General features: G+C 37.3%; 1 protein-coding gene across 1 annotated transcript in view; it reads left to right on the forward strand.

The window, feature by feature from the left end:
* Positions 1-15,385, forward strand: part of LOC100167266 (zinc finger protein 1) — a 105,869-nt gene that overhangs the window by 67,812 nt on the left and 22,672 nt on the right. The window lies entirely within an intron of this gene.

A 15,385-nucleotide genomic window follows, 5' to 3' on the forward strand; every position in this document is an offset into this window, starting at 1 on the left:
ATATATATATATTATATTTACTTCGGGCTTTTCACAGTCGTGTGGTTTACCTAAGGCCACGCCCCGGCACAAAAGGAACGGGAGAAAAAAAGAAAAAAAGACAACCACGTCCCGGGGACTTAATTGACTTGGCCCGGAGGAGAAAAGCGGCGTCGACGGCGGCGCGCAGTGGCGGAAATATAGGGGATGACAGGCGGTATAAAAAAAATGTAATAAAAGGGCCCCGGGCAAGAGCGTAACACATGTGTCGAACGTACGTGAAGGGACGCTTGGTCAGCAATGGTCAGCACACCTGAACCCCAACCCGACGCGAACACACTGCTGCGGCAGTACCCTGCACGGGCTCGGAGGCGGTGGCAGTTATAAATATATGAGAAAAACGATATAATATCGTGAAAGATAGTAAAATACGTATACTACCATGCACATATAAACCGTAGGGAATATTTATTTATACATGTTTGTGTGTATATAGAGAAGAAAACCAAACAACATAAACGCGGGTGTGTTTTTGTACGTGTACGACGTGTATGATATTGCAGTTCCGTAAAATATATAATATTATTATATGCGCGCGCAGTCTAGCAGCTGGTAACGGATTTAATTATTTATTGGCGATGAAATACGCGAAATGATAGTATAATACCTAAACGCGCTACACATATTATTATTATTATGTGTATGTATTTTTGTCCGTGGGGATAAATTCGACGTTTTTCGTCTCGCAGAAAATTTCACCTACCCCTCACCCCCTTCCACCAACATCATCCCCTGTGATACATGGAATAAGATACCCGTGTTCAACCGTGACGACGGTTTTTATCGCCGAAACGTGTGCGTGTATTCGTATATATACGGTCCGAATTTACCGTCGTTTGTATGCCGAAGGTTGCGCAGGATTCGCGGCTGCAGTGTATATTATATATATATTGTATGTGTATATAGGTACGGTTGCCGCCGCGGGAGGGTACAATATAATAATAATAATAGTATAATATAATATGTGCGCTTCAAACTGCGGCCAGAAGTTCGGACATAATCGTAACAATAAAAGAAAATAAGGAAATCGGTTCGGAAGAAAGAGATTATTAAAAGGTTTATACGTCGCCCACGTTATGCGCGTATGGGCGGCGTACGCAGAGAGGTTAGTAGTGCTGAGCACGTGTATATATATAGGTATATTATATGAGAACGATGAAAACTCGGCTCTGAAACCACCGGCAGTTAATACTATATCCGCAGCGTATTATATACACATATTGGATTTGCGGATCTTTTTGGTTCGCGTTCGAAATTCGATTCCTTTAATGTGTATAATATATACTTATATTATGAGTCGAGTGGTTGTTCGAACACCACAACACTACAGCTCTGCAGCCGTAGCCTATTTTAGACTCTGACATATATATATATATATTCGCGTAATATGACGTATTGGTGATATTTTGTTATTAATTTAATTCGTTGTCATTCGGTGTGCAGTGTTAAATCAAAACAAAACCACGAATGTAATTTGGAGACGGACCCATATGGCCAATATGCGTCCTTTAAATCAATTTTTATTCCATCACGCTACCTATATATAATTTACAGTAAAGTAACTGTATAGCTTTACTAGTACAAAACTGTACCTAAATCATAAGGGTAAAATTATTAAACATTGTAGAAGTCGTAAAAAATATATATTTATAGGTACTTTAGTTAGGATACATTATCGAAACTTTCAATCGCTCAAGTTTTTGTGTATTGTATGTATGTGTGGAAACAGGAGATCACATGCAAAATACAGATGGCCTTATAAAATCAATCGTTAAATACACAAACTGTATAAAATATTTTTAAAAAATGTCGCTACTCCTGTACCGTATCAAAAATTGAAATAAGAATGGTGGATATCATACCACCAATAGGCACTAAAACGTGAATGTTTTCACTTTTCAACCACTTCTTTGCAATTATAGGAAATAAGTTTCTGTAATTAGAAAAGTGTATGATAAAGATTTTTGACAATTTTTAAATTGTATAGAATTAAATGTTAAGATGTGTTGTCAATATTTTATAACAATACGTTTTAATTTTAAGTTATGTTTGGTCTCATCATACTTGCGACCAAGAAATAATATTATGTTGTTGGCCAAAAGTCAAAAATGTACCTATATGGCTATATTCTATATATTTTGTAGGTCACGTATAATACCGGACCGTTACCGCGCGACAATATACTTTCGTAATTGACATTCGACGGAGCTGCAGGATAATATGGTTCAATCGAACGGAAAACATGAAATTTTTTAACAAGTGTTTGAAGTTTCAAAAAATTACATGGCATAATATAATAAGCTGTGTGTACTGTGTATTATATTATTGCGCATTGAAATACTCTATCGATTCTAAAATTTCGACGAAAGAACAAGTGCGATAACTTTTAACGACCGCCGCCGCCGTACACTACATTATTATATTTACTGTACGAAAATCGGTAAAAATCGACCCCCATATAGCACTCGGGGATTCGAATAATAAAAGTGGGCTCGCGACGGCGGCGGCTGCTGATGTCGCGAGCGTATTAATTACGTTGTCGGTCGACGAAGGGGCGCGCGCGGGATTTAGCCCATTCGATTAAATGACGCGTAATGGTTATGTATACATTATAATAATAAGTATATACATAGCTCAGCTAGAGCGGAGTGTAGTTAAAAACTGCTTGAGAAAATGCGCCGCGTATAATGTACAGTGAATAATATTCCCCGAAGGAACTTTTCGCCATCCCCCGCACCACGGCCGCTACGGTTATTATTATTATTATTATTATTATTGTTACTACAGTGTTGTATTATTATTATTATTATCATTATTATATTTTTAGTCGTGTGTATATGCTCACCGTCGTCGTCGTCGTCGTACACATTGTATTAACGATCGGAAATAAAATCCCGCAGAATGCACACCGATCCGTATATAATTGGCGTGGCGACAGTACATACGACGACACTATATATAAGACCGTTGTACCGTCATCGCGATGCCCGTATAGGCATTATAATAATAATATAATAATGGTGGTGAGGGGCTGTTAATTATTATACGGACCGAAAAAAAAAATTTGAATTTTCCGCGCTAATTGAGATCCACAAACGCTCGCGTGAGAATTCGGAGGCGCCGGCGGTGATGGCGGTGGATGGCGGCGGCAGCGGTAGAGCCAAATGTGCGGCGACAGCGTCGTATATTATTATTTCGAAAAAAAATATCCGTTGATAAATAATCATAAATAACAATGGAACGAAAAATGAACGGAAAATAAATTAATAATTAATTTCGGTAAATAAAAATCGGGACATTTTAATTAAAAAAAACATACCATTCTGATGCAGTTTTATTTCGCTATTATATATAAGACACTGATATTCTTTTTATATAACAATATTTTTATAATATATATTACTATGTACTGTAGTTTATGCAATAAATTTGACAATAAATACACACGTAAGTATCCTTGGCATGCCGGCGTCCCGAGATTTTCTGGTAGTGTATATACTCCTTTTTTTCTTTTTAATTTGAAAGAAAATCCTTCGGAAAGAGAACATGATGGTGCGCGGACAGAGGCGCGCGCGATATTAATATTGTACAACATTCCTCGGTAGCTATGAGACGTGATTTTCGCTGGCTCCAAGGTATTACTCGAAAGTTTCGAAAAAAAAAAATAATAATAATAGGGTAAAATTAATCAAATATCCACGACGGCGGAATTGGTCCGCTCCCGGAAAATCATTTTCGAGACGACCGACCGTCTCGCGCGCGCGCGTGCAGTACCTATAATATCGGTGGGGTAATATAATAATAATCATTATTATTAAGAATATAATTGAGTTGTGATGCGATAGGGAAATATTCTTTACTGAGAAGGGTGTATATAATATATATACGGCAGCGATTGAGATGTAATGAAAATTAATTACGACAAAGAAACTCCGTAAATTAAAAAAAAATAAACGTACGCCAAAAAACTATGTGCAGTACATATTGTATATAATATTATAAGTTAAAATGTATTCCGTTAAAAAACGGAACAATAAAAAACATATTTCGCGGGCGTACTGTGAACGACATTGCATTATATTATATGCGGTAACCTATACCTATAGTAGTTACAAACGGCGGTGGGAAACGACGACGCGGCTCGTCCGCTGGTCGCGCGTCTTCCTATTGTTTGGTGGTTGAGGGAGAAAATACAAATGTTATTAAATTGTTTTGCAAACAGTCCTCTGGGACTACTATTGCCGGTGTTAAAAATGCGAAAAAAAACCACCGGCGAAACACACTTTTTTTTATTATTATCATTATTTGTATTTTGTATTCACGCAGCACACGGCCGCTGTTGTGTAAAAATTATATATAAATTAAAAAAGGATTTTTTTCCCATACCAACACACCATCACCGGTAATCTTTTTTCGTTATTTTTTTTTTCACACACGCCGCCGCTGAAAAAAACAACGCGACCGCCCGCTTTTTGTACGTGTACACGTCACATAATTTATGGAGTCCCAGTGGGTGTAAAAATCTGTTACTGATATATTTCATATCACATAACGGCATCGGGCAAAAAGCAGACCGGCTCGCTGTCCCGCAGCAACGGTCTGAGTTATGATTACTACACCACATACACGCACCGGTGTCTGCCCTCGCCGAGGCCGCTACCAAAAAATACACCCATTTTGTCACCGCCGCCACTGCCGTACAGTGGCAATGTGTTTGTCGCAGGACAGTCCGCTAGTTCCTCTCTCACACATTCACTCTCTCTCTCTCTCTCTATATATATATATATATTATATATACATCTATATTATTATATTATATTTTATAATAATATTACTCCACCACTCACCGTTTATCCATCGCAACGCGTTTTTGACCTCATCTACCCCCTCGTCTCCGTCATCACTGAATCCGGACAGTGCGATTATATACTGCACAGGCTTGTATACCGCGGTATATAATATTCGCGTACCATTTATAGTTGCTTTATAATATATATACCTATGAAAACCGTGAAATTAAAAATGTTGGTTTGCGTCCAGTTATATTATCAAATATATGGAGTTGGGACGAGGAAAATTTATGTTCGTCTTAATTTTTCCCGTGCCCGGAAAATTCTACTGTTGACACAGCTGCCCGTGTCCCGCTGCACGCGCGCGTATAATACAGCCGCCACCGCTACTTTCTTTTTCTCTTAGGGGGACCTTAAAAACAACACCAACCACCCGGGTATATATATAAAGTATACCTTTCCGGTGCGGAGCGGTACACCGCTGTAGGAAACGCCAACTGTTCACCTGATGACAAACAAGAGGGCGGCAATGCCTATACGCGTGAAATTAATGCCACCGCTGCATTCGTTATTTCGACGATGTATACTATATATAGGTATATATTATTATGTGTGCGATTTATTTGGAGAGTCCTCACGAATCCGTCGCACTAAAGTATGTAAACGCATAGTGTTGTGAAAAGGGCGTTTCCGCAGTTGACGCTGCTAAAAACAGTAGTTGTTGTTTTTACGTAAAAAGTTACAAATTTCTATATACCTACTGTATATATATATATACATATGTTTATAAGTAGGTACTATACACTATTCAGTTCCATATTATATAATGTATGCCTAAAGATATGATATAGTATCCTTTTGTGGAGTGGCATACGCATGTGGGAGGGGGGGGGGGTAATTTTTGTACTATATACGTTGATATAAAAATAAGAAAATTAAGAAAATATTTTTATATAACCCATCCCATTGAAAATATCTGTGTGCGCCACTGTTTCTGTGCTATTATATATTATAGGTATAGCATTGAATTTGTGAGCAACTTATAGAACTTTTAAAGCATTTATTAAAAAAAAAACTAGATATTTTATTATAGTCTTTAAACTGCGGTTTAATAGCTTTTGTAGTTGAAATAAAAATATAAACGTGTCGTTTGAAAGTAAATTATTTATTTCCAACAGTTATACTTTATATTAATCGCTAATGAATATCGTATTATAATTACTATTATGACAATCGATCGTTAATTAGTGTTTAAGTCGTACACGATATTTGTAGCTGTACAAACATACATTATTTTATACGCTCGTTATCATTAGTTTACGTGTCTTATTCTGAGTTCTCATTGTTATGCGTACATATACATTATACGGTAATATATGCGTTTATATCATTAAATACATGCTATGATGCATATGATTAATTGATTCGTAATCTATGCGCGATAACGTATATAAAATGTACGGCATTTTTTACAGAAGGTTTTTTTAAAAAAAAAACAAAGGAGGTGGATCCACCTCGTTGTATAGGTTAAAAGCATATATTTTGCAGCTTTGGCCGTTGAGTCATTGCTTCGTAATCTCTTCAAAAACCCCAATTAAAATATATTAATTTGATAAAGGAAAAAATACTAAACACCGCCGGCCGCCGTGAGTCAATAACAATTACAATTTTAAAGGTTACATTATTTTTGACAAAAGAATTCTTTTAGGTACACACATACAACACGATAGCCTGTAAAGTGGCGATGGAATAATAATAATAATGACTACTGTGTTATTACCATTTTTTTTACTAATCAGTAATCAGTAACCATGGAACGATAAATGTTCGCATAATAATTAATAAACGATAATCGAATTGATTTATCCTTCCTATTTTTAAACTATGAATCACCAATTTCATCTTTCTCCTTCCTTTATTCTTCAATTATGTAGTTATTCAAAATCTGACTTTTGGAGTTTTTAAATTCTATTTAGATATTTTTGTACTGCTTAAAGAGTGTCCTGAGGAGATAAAAACTTCTGTTTTTCGAATAAGAACCCCTTATAATACCGTAAATTATTTAGTGGATAATTTTACTGAAAATTTTGATGTACCTACCCATTAAAATAAAAGTTTTAAGTTAATTTTTACAACGTTTATTTAACTTTGTATACTAGGTCAAGTTAAATTAAGTTAGGTTAAGTTAATATTTTCACGATAATGAGTTTAGAAGATGATTTGAAAATGTTTGTAATTAAATAAATGTAAAATGTAAAAATTTTATAATTGGTAAAATAGTCCAAGTACATATGTCCTATACCCAAAATAAGTAAAATAACTTGTGTCCCATAAATCATAATGTCCTATATCGCCGCGGGTTCTTATTAATAAAAAAAAATGTATACTTATATTAAATACTAGATCCGATATTAGATCTATATTGTATTTTATGTTTGTTAATTTTTTTTAAGGTCATATAGGTACCTATATCAACATTTTTAAAACCATGATGCACTAAACAATTTACAGTAAAAAAAGGTTGGTTCTCATTTTAAAAACAGATCTATACAGGTCTCTATTACTAAAGTTCCTTATAAGTAAAACAAAAAATTTCAAGAATTTCAAAATATGAACATAGAGTAGGTATATTTAAAAATTCCAAAAATCAGTTTTAATAAATTAATTCTTTAAAGGGAGAAAAAAAAGGGTTAGAATATTTGGTGAGTCATCCTGTATAATTTACCTTCGAATTATATGGCTGAAAAAAATATAAAAACAAAAATCTAGAAAAACTCTTCGTTGATGGCGGCGTATATCGCGTACATAAAAATGCCAATGCAGTCTGCGACATCGCTGATAGGGTAATTTTTATTTCATTTTTGGTGGTAGCCGTCTTTGATACGACCAAAGAATAAGGGTATACATATATATAAGAATAATGTATACAACGAGAGAGAGAAAAAAATATTGTTTATTAAGAAAATATTGTTTTGATAAAGTCTCCAGGCCCGGTGGCTTTGTCGGTGACTGTGGGGGTGTGTACACACAATAAAAGGTATATTGACATTCCGTGTTTTCCGGAGGGGAACAATAGCGGCGCAGTGTGCTGCAGGATAGAAGCTGCTGCCATCGCAGTCGCCGCTGAGTCCGGCGGAGGCTTTTTCGGCGAGCGCGATGCGGTGGCGGCGACGGGCGGTGTATAAAAGTAAAAACACTTTAGTTTTCCTTTCGGACCTGCTGTTTACCCCGGAAAAGACGACACTTTTAAAAACTCTCTCTCCTCTACCTCCGCAGTCGCGTGGTGTGTATATTTATTTTGGCCCGGCATTGTTAGTGTCCTGCAGCAAGACGGCTCTCGGGTATAGTATATCTATTATATATATATATATATATATATATATATATTATGACGGTTGCATCACGTATGTGCAGTGTAGTAGCATTAATATATATATGCTACATATACCATAAACTACCATACCACAATACCATACACTTGAAGTCCCACACTATTTTCTCACACTGATTTCTTTTTCCAACTTCGTTGACTAATAATATATAATACCTATGTGGCTATGTATATATAAGGTATATATCTAAACGTACTGCCGTATTTTCCTATTGATCCTTCGCCTCGTACATTGTGATTATAAAAAAAGTTAATAATTGTTTTCTCCTGCTACAGTTCGTTATACATAATATATGGTAAAATACAGTTTAGGTATACTATACATATCTGTCACGCGTTACTTGTCCTTTCGGTCCGGCTTGTACCGCGGTGTAATCTACATATTATACAATATGTGCTGTTCTCGAATTCCTAGTTTCCGTATTGTGCATGCCCACGCAGTGCAGTATACCGTCGAATTCAAAAACCAAACCCTATGAGAAATTCTATTAAATATAATACTATATAATATCGTGTATAGGTACGCGATGCCGGGTTTCTTCGGCGCAGGAAGAGACGGCGGCGTAATTCTCGCGGTATATAGTTAGTGGCGGCGGACGGGGTAGTACGAATGTCGACGATTTTAACGCCTCCGGGAAAACGGTTTACGGTGCGGTGCGCTATAAAGCGTCGCCGCCGCGTGTATATCGTCGTATAACCGTTATAGCGGCGGCAAAACCGATAGCGCACTGCAGTGGCGTCTTCGTGTGAGTGCGTGCGTGTGTGCGTGTATACAGCAGCGACCGTTCATATAAATAAAAATGGAACGGATGAAAAAAAAAATAGCAAAGTTCAAAATTGAACGTCCGTTGAGATAAAATGAAGAAAAATGGTCCGCTGGTGAAATCGGACGATAAAAATAACCGTGTTAGACGTGACGGCCACGGGCTATAAAGTCTCGTGGGACGCGAATCTGTGCGTATATCGGCAAACGTCCCCTGGCGTCGGCGGTGGCGGACGCGGGCGAAGAAAGCAGGAGCAGGAGAAAAAAACCGTTGTTTTAGGTCAGATATACAACACACGTCGTAACGCGGGGGAGGTGCGCGCGCGCCGGAGGGATGCAGCAGCAGAGGAGAGCCATCGAAAAAACAACAACATCGCGCGCGCGTTGTGTGCGGGGCAAAATAATAATAATAAAAAACCTAAGATGAGATGCCCGCCCTGTATCATACTTATATATATATATATATCATACATAATATGATATTTTGCCGCGGAAACGACTATGGGCCAACACACCTTATCTCCGTTCAGGGTGGCACGTCTCCCCTATATATATATATACACAATGTATATTTTATTATTATTATTACACAATATTATAATTTAACGGTGCGCACACACCGTCCGTCTTGTTCGTCTTGTATATTTGTACAAACATATATATATATATAGGTAAACGAATTGTATAAGAAGTAAAAGGGGGTCTCCGGTTTATTCAAAGGATTTCCGCGACGGCACGTTGATACAACATTTGCATACCGCCGGTCGAAAAATTAAAACAGTTCATCCGCTGCCGCGCGAACACTGAACGAAAGCGCGTATATATTATTATAATTATTAATTTTATCGATCGTGGCGGTTTAGTCCTCCTCTCCTCGCCGATATTCTTGTTTTTCTCGCGTACATTTTTCTTTTTATTATTATAATAATATGTTCGCGAAATTAATAAATGCCTGCGCTGCGGAGACAACGACGACGACGAAGGCAACGTGTGCGCGGCAAAAGGCGATGTGCGGGATTAAAAAAAATGTATACATATAAATACCGAGACCCGATCGCCGGAGGGCTGTGCAATCAAGGTGTCTTTTGTGTGATGTCCGCCAAATCTGTGTACGACTCAACCATGTCTTTGACGCCTTTGTTTTACCTATTCAAAAAAAAAAAAAAAAAACACAACTAAATGAAGCGCTCGTTTCCTTTTCATTTTTCAACCCTACTTTTTGCGCGTATCGCATTATGTCTCGCAGCTTTCTTATATTTCTTTTAAACATATTTTTCCGCACATAACATTTCGCTTTGGATTGTGCAGGGGCTCGCACTAGAAAGTTATATGATCAAAGAGTTTCACGAATCAAAATATGACGAGAAATATACAATTTCGGATTGAAATTGTATATTAAAAAAACCATATTTATATACTACGTGTTATTATAGTGAGTTTGGAGATTTCCGTTTTTGTCCGTGCGGTTTGTTTGATTTCAACCGCGGTCGAGAAATTATGCACATTATGTGTTTTTTCCCATTTTTTTTCGTGGTTCGTTATCGCTTGTTTTTAAATTCGAACGAATATCGCCCTGAGCCGCTTTACATTGTCGCTCGACAACTACTGCAGACCATAGAAAAACTTCATGACAATAATGCGATATATTCACTCCGTCGCCTAAACGACATTTGCGAGCCTTTGCTACGTCTGTCGTATGACAATATAATATTATGTACCTACATATATGTCTATAGACTTTTTCAGCGCTTTACAAACGATCGGGGCAGCTGCAGGTATAGTATACAGGCCACCACGAGCATCGTGGAAAACGCTGCAGAGCTGCCACTGGACTATATCATATAATAATAATAATATAACATTAATACACGACGACTCGACCTGGAGTGCGCTTGGAATACTAAGAGAAAGTCCGGTGGAAAGCGTACACACGTATATACCTATACATCCGCGGGGGCTTAAAATCCCCGAGGGATAGAAGACGCGGAGAAGGTCGCACGCAGACATAATAACAATAATAATAATTATTATTATTATAATATCCGCAATTGGATATCTCGTATGTCGTGTATATATGTATACATCGTAATAAATCCGGCGGTAATAAAACAACAAAGTTTTTGCCGCCGCGTGTTTATTTTGCCCATATAATATATATACTGCACGCCGCACTCGGTTCGACCTTTATTTACATTATTGTTTCCGTGCGTATACCATCTCTCTGTGTGCGGTATAATATTATACCTCTAACCTTCTTCGCAACGGGCTGACGCGAAACGGCACGCTTATATACATATTGTAGCAGCGTTTCGGCGCATAAATATCCATCTTTTATTAACAAAACCACTTCCGGTGGTGGTACCCCCTCCCCCCGCCGCCATTCTTCAGGTCCTACCTCATAATAATAATATAACCGTGTGTTTTATATATAATATTATACGTTTTAATCTGCATTTATTTCGCGGTGTTTTCGTTTCGCGCGAATAATAAACCTATATACTGTGCACCGCCTCTCTCGGCCCACGCGGTCCTGCTCTTCCTCTGCGTCATTTTGAATATTATAATTTACAATAATAATAATAACATTTTGTATATACCTACTATAATATATATATATATATATATATATCATACGACACTTCATAGCGGCGGCACGGAGGTTCGAAATATTATTATTATATCGTATCATTATTATTATTGTTGTTGCCTGTTGGTGTTGTTGTTGTTGTGGTCGTCGCTCTCGACGATGATGAATGGTGACGAGTAATAATATTTATTGCGTTGTATATTATAATAATATTATATAATCTCAACGCGAGGTGAGAGAGACGGTAGTTTTTGTTGTTCGCCACCGCCTCCGAGCGTCGAATTAATATTATAATATCACGAACGAACGAAATCATCATCATCGCGTTTCGTAGTCGGTTTTCCGCCGAACAGTTTTCCGCATATTATTATATGTATATGACAGTCGTACCGTTGCCGTATGACAAGGAATTATTATATTGTATTATCCTTTTTTCACGCGCGCGCTCGTTCGTCGACTCCTCGTCACCGCAGCCACCGCCTCGCCAGTACCGACGTCTGGGTCGTCGTCGTCGTGATTAATAACGCGCACCTTTTCTGACAATTAATCGCCGCCCCCTCCAACCCCTTTAAACCGCTGCCGTCGCCATTCAATGCACAGCTCGCTCTCTCTCTTTTCGACAGTCTGTGGGTTCGAGACGAGAGACCGCCGTCGTCATCTCATCGAGTCACTTCGCGTTCATTCTTTTCACCTCGGCGGTCGCGCCTGAGAAAAATACTATACGCCTCGTGACGGCCGGGTCAGTGACGATGACGAGACGACGACGACGACGTTTCCTGCGTGGCCCACGTCCCGCCGACAGAAGGGTGCAGCGGCGGCGGCGGTAACGGCAACGGTATATTATTATACGCGCGCATGAATCATCGCCCCGTCCCCTGCACTCTCCTTCCCGGCCGGCCGCCGACCCCTCTCGCGACACCGGCATAATTTTGTTTTACGGTTGACAAAACGATTAATCGTTTATATAGACACACACGCGCACGCATGCAAAACGGTGGGAGGGGACGGACAACCGTATATACACGTATATTATAATATATTATTATTATAATGTATCGTACGGTGAGCGGACGGCGAGGAGACCCTCCGAAAAGAGGAAGGGTTATTGGCCGCGGTCGTATTTTTTTAAGTTCACCGCCGCCACGGTCGTCATAACAAAATATATAATATATAGGTGCGCGTGTAATATAATATAGGTAGGTATTATAGGCGCACAGCTGGGGTACGTTAACAAGAAGTAAATGCGGCGCGGGAGGGATACGATTTTTTCACCGCGGTCGTCAAAGTGCAGATAGCCTTATTATAACCAATAGGTATGCAACAACATCGTTATATCGATGGTATTATATTATAATTTATAATAATTGATATTTGACACTACCACGAGTCGAAAATATACAATGGAGATATTATAGGTAGGATACACTACCTAATACCGATATCATTTAAAAGTCTTGATGTAACTACTTTAAATTATAATTCTACTATATAAATACAGAGGGAGTAAAGTTGATCCGCGCCAGTTTTTTCTATGCTGTAAATTTGTAAGACGGAGACAACACATGCGGGTGTGATGTTCTCTTTGAATTTCCAATTAAAGAAAATAAAAATAGTGAATCAAATATTATTGACATAGCTAATATTTTTTCAAGCATTTAGCAAGACGTGAGACGAATGGTGTGTGGGAATATCTCTCGGTGTTTAATTCTGCTCTTTAATTTCGGCTAAACTGTTTTAATATATACGTGAATACCTGATGCATGTCTGTGTTTATATCATAAACCGACGTTTTAAATAATTTCAACTAAAGTAATATTAGGCTGTACTTACTGCTGTTGTAGCATTGATGGAGGGTTTAGTTTTGCTCAGAACCTATACAAGTCTTCGCGTCGCCGTCCGGTACCTATATATGATGCGTATGTGTGTGTGTATGTATATATATATATATATATATTATATATGTATATACCATATACGCATAGTGTCCCGGACGATAATAATATAATTAATTTAATAGATTCTACGGGGTGGTTTTATTTTTTTACATTCTTCAAATATATAAGTAGACTTTGGGTAAAGAAAAAAACCCGAAAAGATATCTATCGCCGCCGCGTTTCTATTGTGTATATATATATGTGTGTGTGTGTACGGCGTACATACACTGCACATATAAAAGAGGTCCAATTTTCCGGACGATTGTCGTGCGCGCCCATTGTGCGGTATATTGTACGTGCATTTGTGCTGCGCGTATACATATATATCTAACGTATACAGTTTTTACATCCGGTTTTTATCTCCGATCGCGCTCTCTCGTGTATATTACTGTGGCGGTGTCGTATACATATATGCGGAGTGAAATCGTCCTAGAGATCACCGCGACAGATACCGAGGTCCACGACGACTACGATCTCGCAAAATAATATAATATGTAAAAAGGGATTTTTCCTGTATATACACGCACCCGCACCCACGCACCCAAGCAAGACTTCGTTTCTCGTACAAAAACGTATTAAATAATAAATATATATATTTATATATATAATATGTATATATCGGTTGGAGCCTTGGAGGTTTTTAATATAATTGCATTAGCCGACATTATAATATTACGAGGAAAAAAGTCGTCAGCGCATCTCCTCCCCCGCCGCAGCTCGCGTGTCAGTATATACGTATTATAATATTTATATTTTTGTATATTATATATATAACGTATATAATGTCCGCACCGGATCATATTATTATATTCCCGGACCTAAGCTGCGATGGTATATATTTACACGTATTTATTATTATTATTGTTGTTATTATAATATATCATCGTCATTATTGTTCAGTTGCTCGCCCGAGGGACAAAAACCGTATTTATAGTATATACACAAAATACAATAATACATATACCTATATAATATTATCCACGAGTAATGAGTATAATAATATGTGATATATTATATTGTATATTACAATATTATATCATTTTTATTTTTTCAAACGCACCTCTATACATTACGCGTTGCGTTATATTATATTAAATTATAATAATAATATAATATACTCTGCCGAACGAGTGCTGCTATTGGGACGATCTTAAATATATTACTATAATGTTATCAACCGTTATTCTTATCGAAGAATTCGACGTAGGTTACCCACTTACTCGGAACGGTTTGACAAATTAATTTTTACCGTGTAATGTGTATATATATACTATATTATTCTATTTAATAGGTATTCGATTCGAACGGGAATCTGGTCTATGACAATAAAACAATCGACCCGCCGATTGTAATAATCTTATCAAATGTAATCACTACGGTGATGATGACAAAATGTACCCATTTAAAAAAAAATACAACCAATGTCTCGACGTTGACGTGGAATGTTTTTTACAACACTGATATTCTACGAATACCTAAATAATCAAAAATCAAAACTGTATAGTATGATTATATGAGTCATTACTCATTAGTAATATATTATCCATTAGGTATTTTCTTATAATTATATTATGTATATTTAGATTCTATAGATTATTCTGATTTCTGTTTCACGACTGTTTATTTTACCTATACACAATAACGAACGTGTGTTGACCGATTTAAACCTTTTTCATGCGTTTAAATTTTAAATGTCTAGTCATTACGTTTTTTATTCGCGTAATATGTACAAGCGTATAGAAGTATATAAAACAGTGTTGTTTTTATTTGCATGCATTTTATGTTAAAAATCATCTAAAACGCAACGTAAACGAGTACCTAAATTTAAGATGGCATCATAAATAGTAAATATGACGTCAATTCGCTTGTTTACCGAATAAT

This window comes from Acyrthosiphon pisum, chromosome A1 (genome assembly GCF_005508785.2).
Source record: "Acyrthosiphon pisum isolate AL4f chromosome A1, pea_aphid_22Mar2018_4r6ur, whole genome shotgun sequence".
Lineage (NCBI taxonomy): Eukaryota > Metazoa > Arthropoda > Insecta > Hemiptera > Aphididae > Acyrthosiphon > Acyrthosiphon pisum.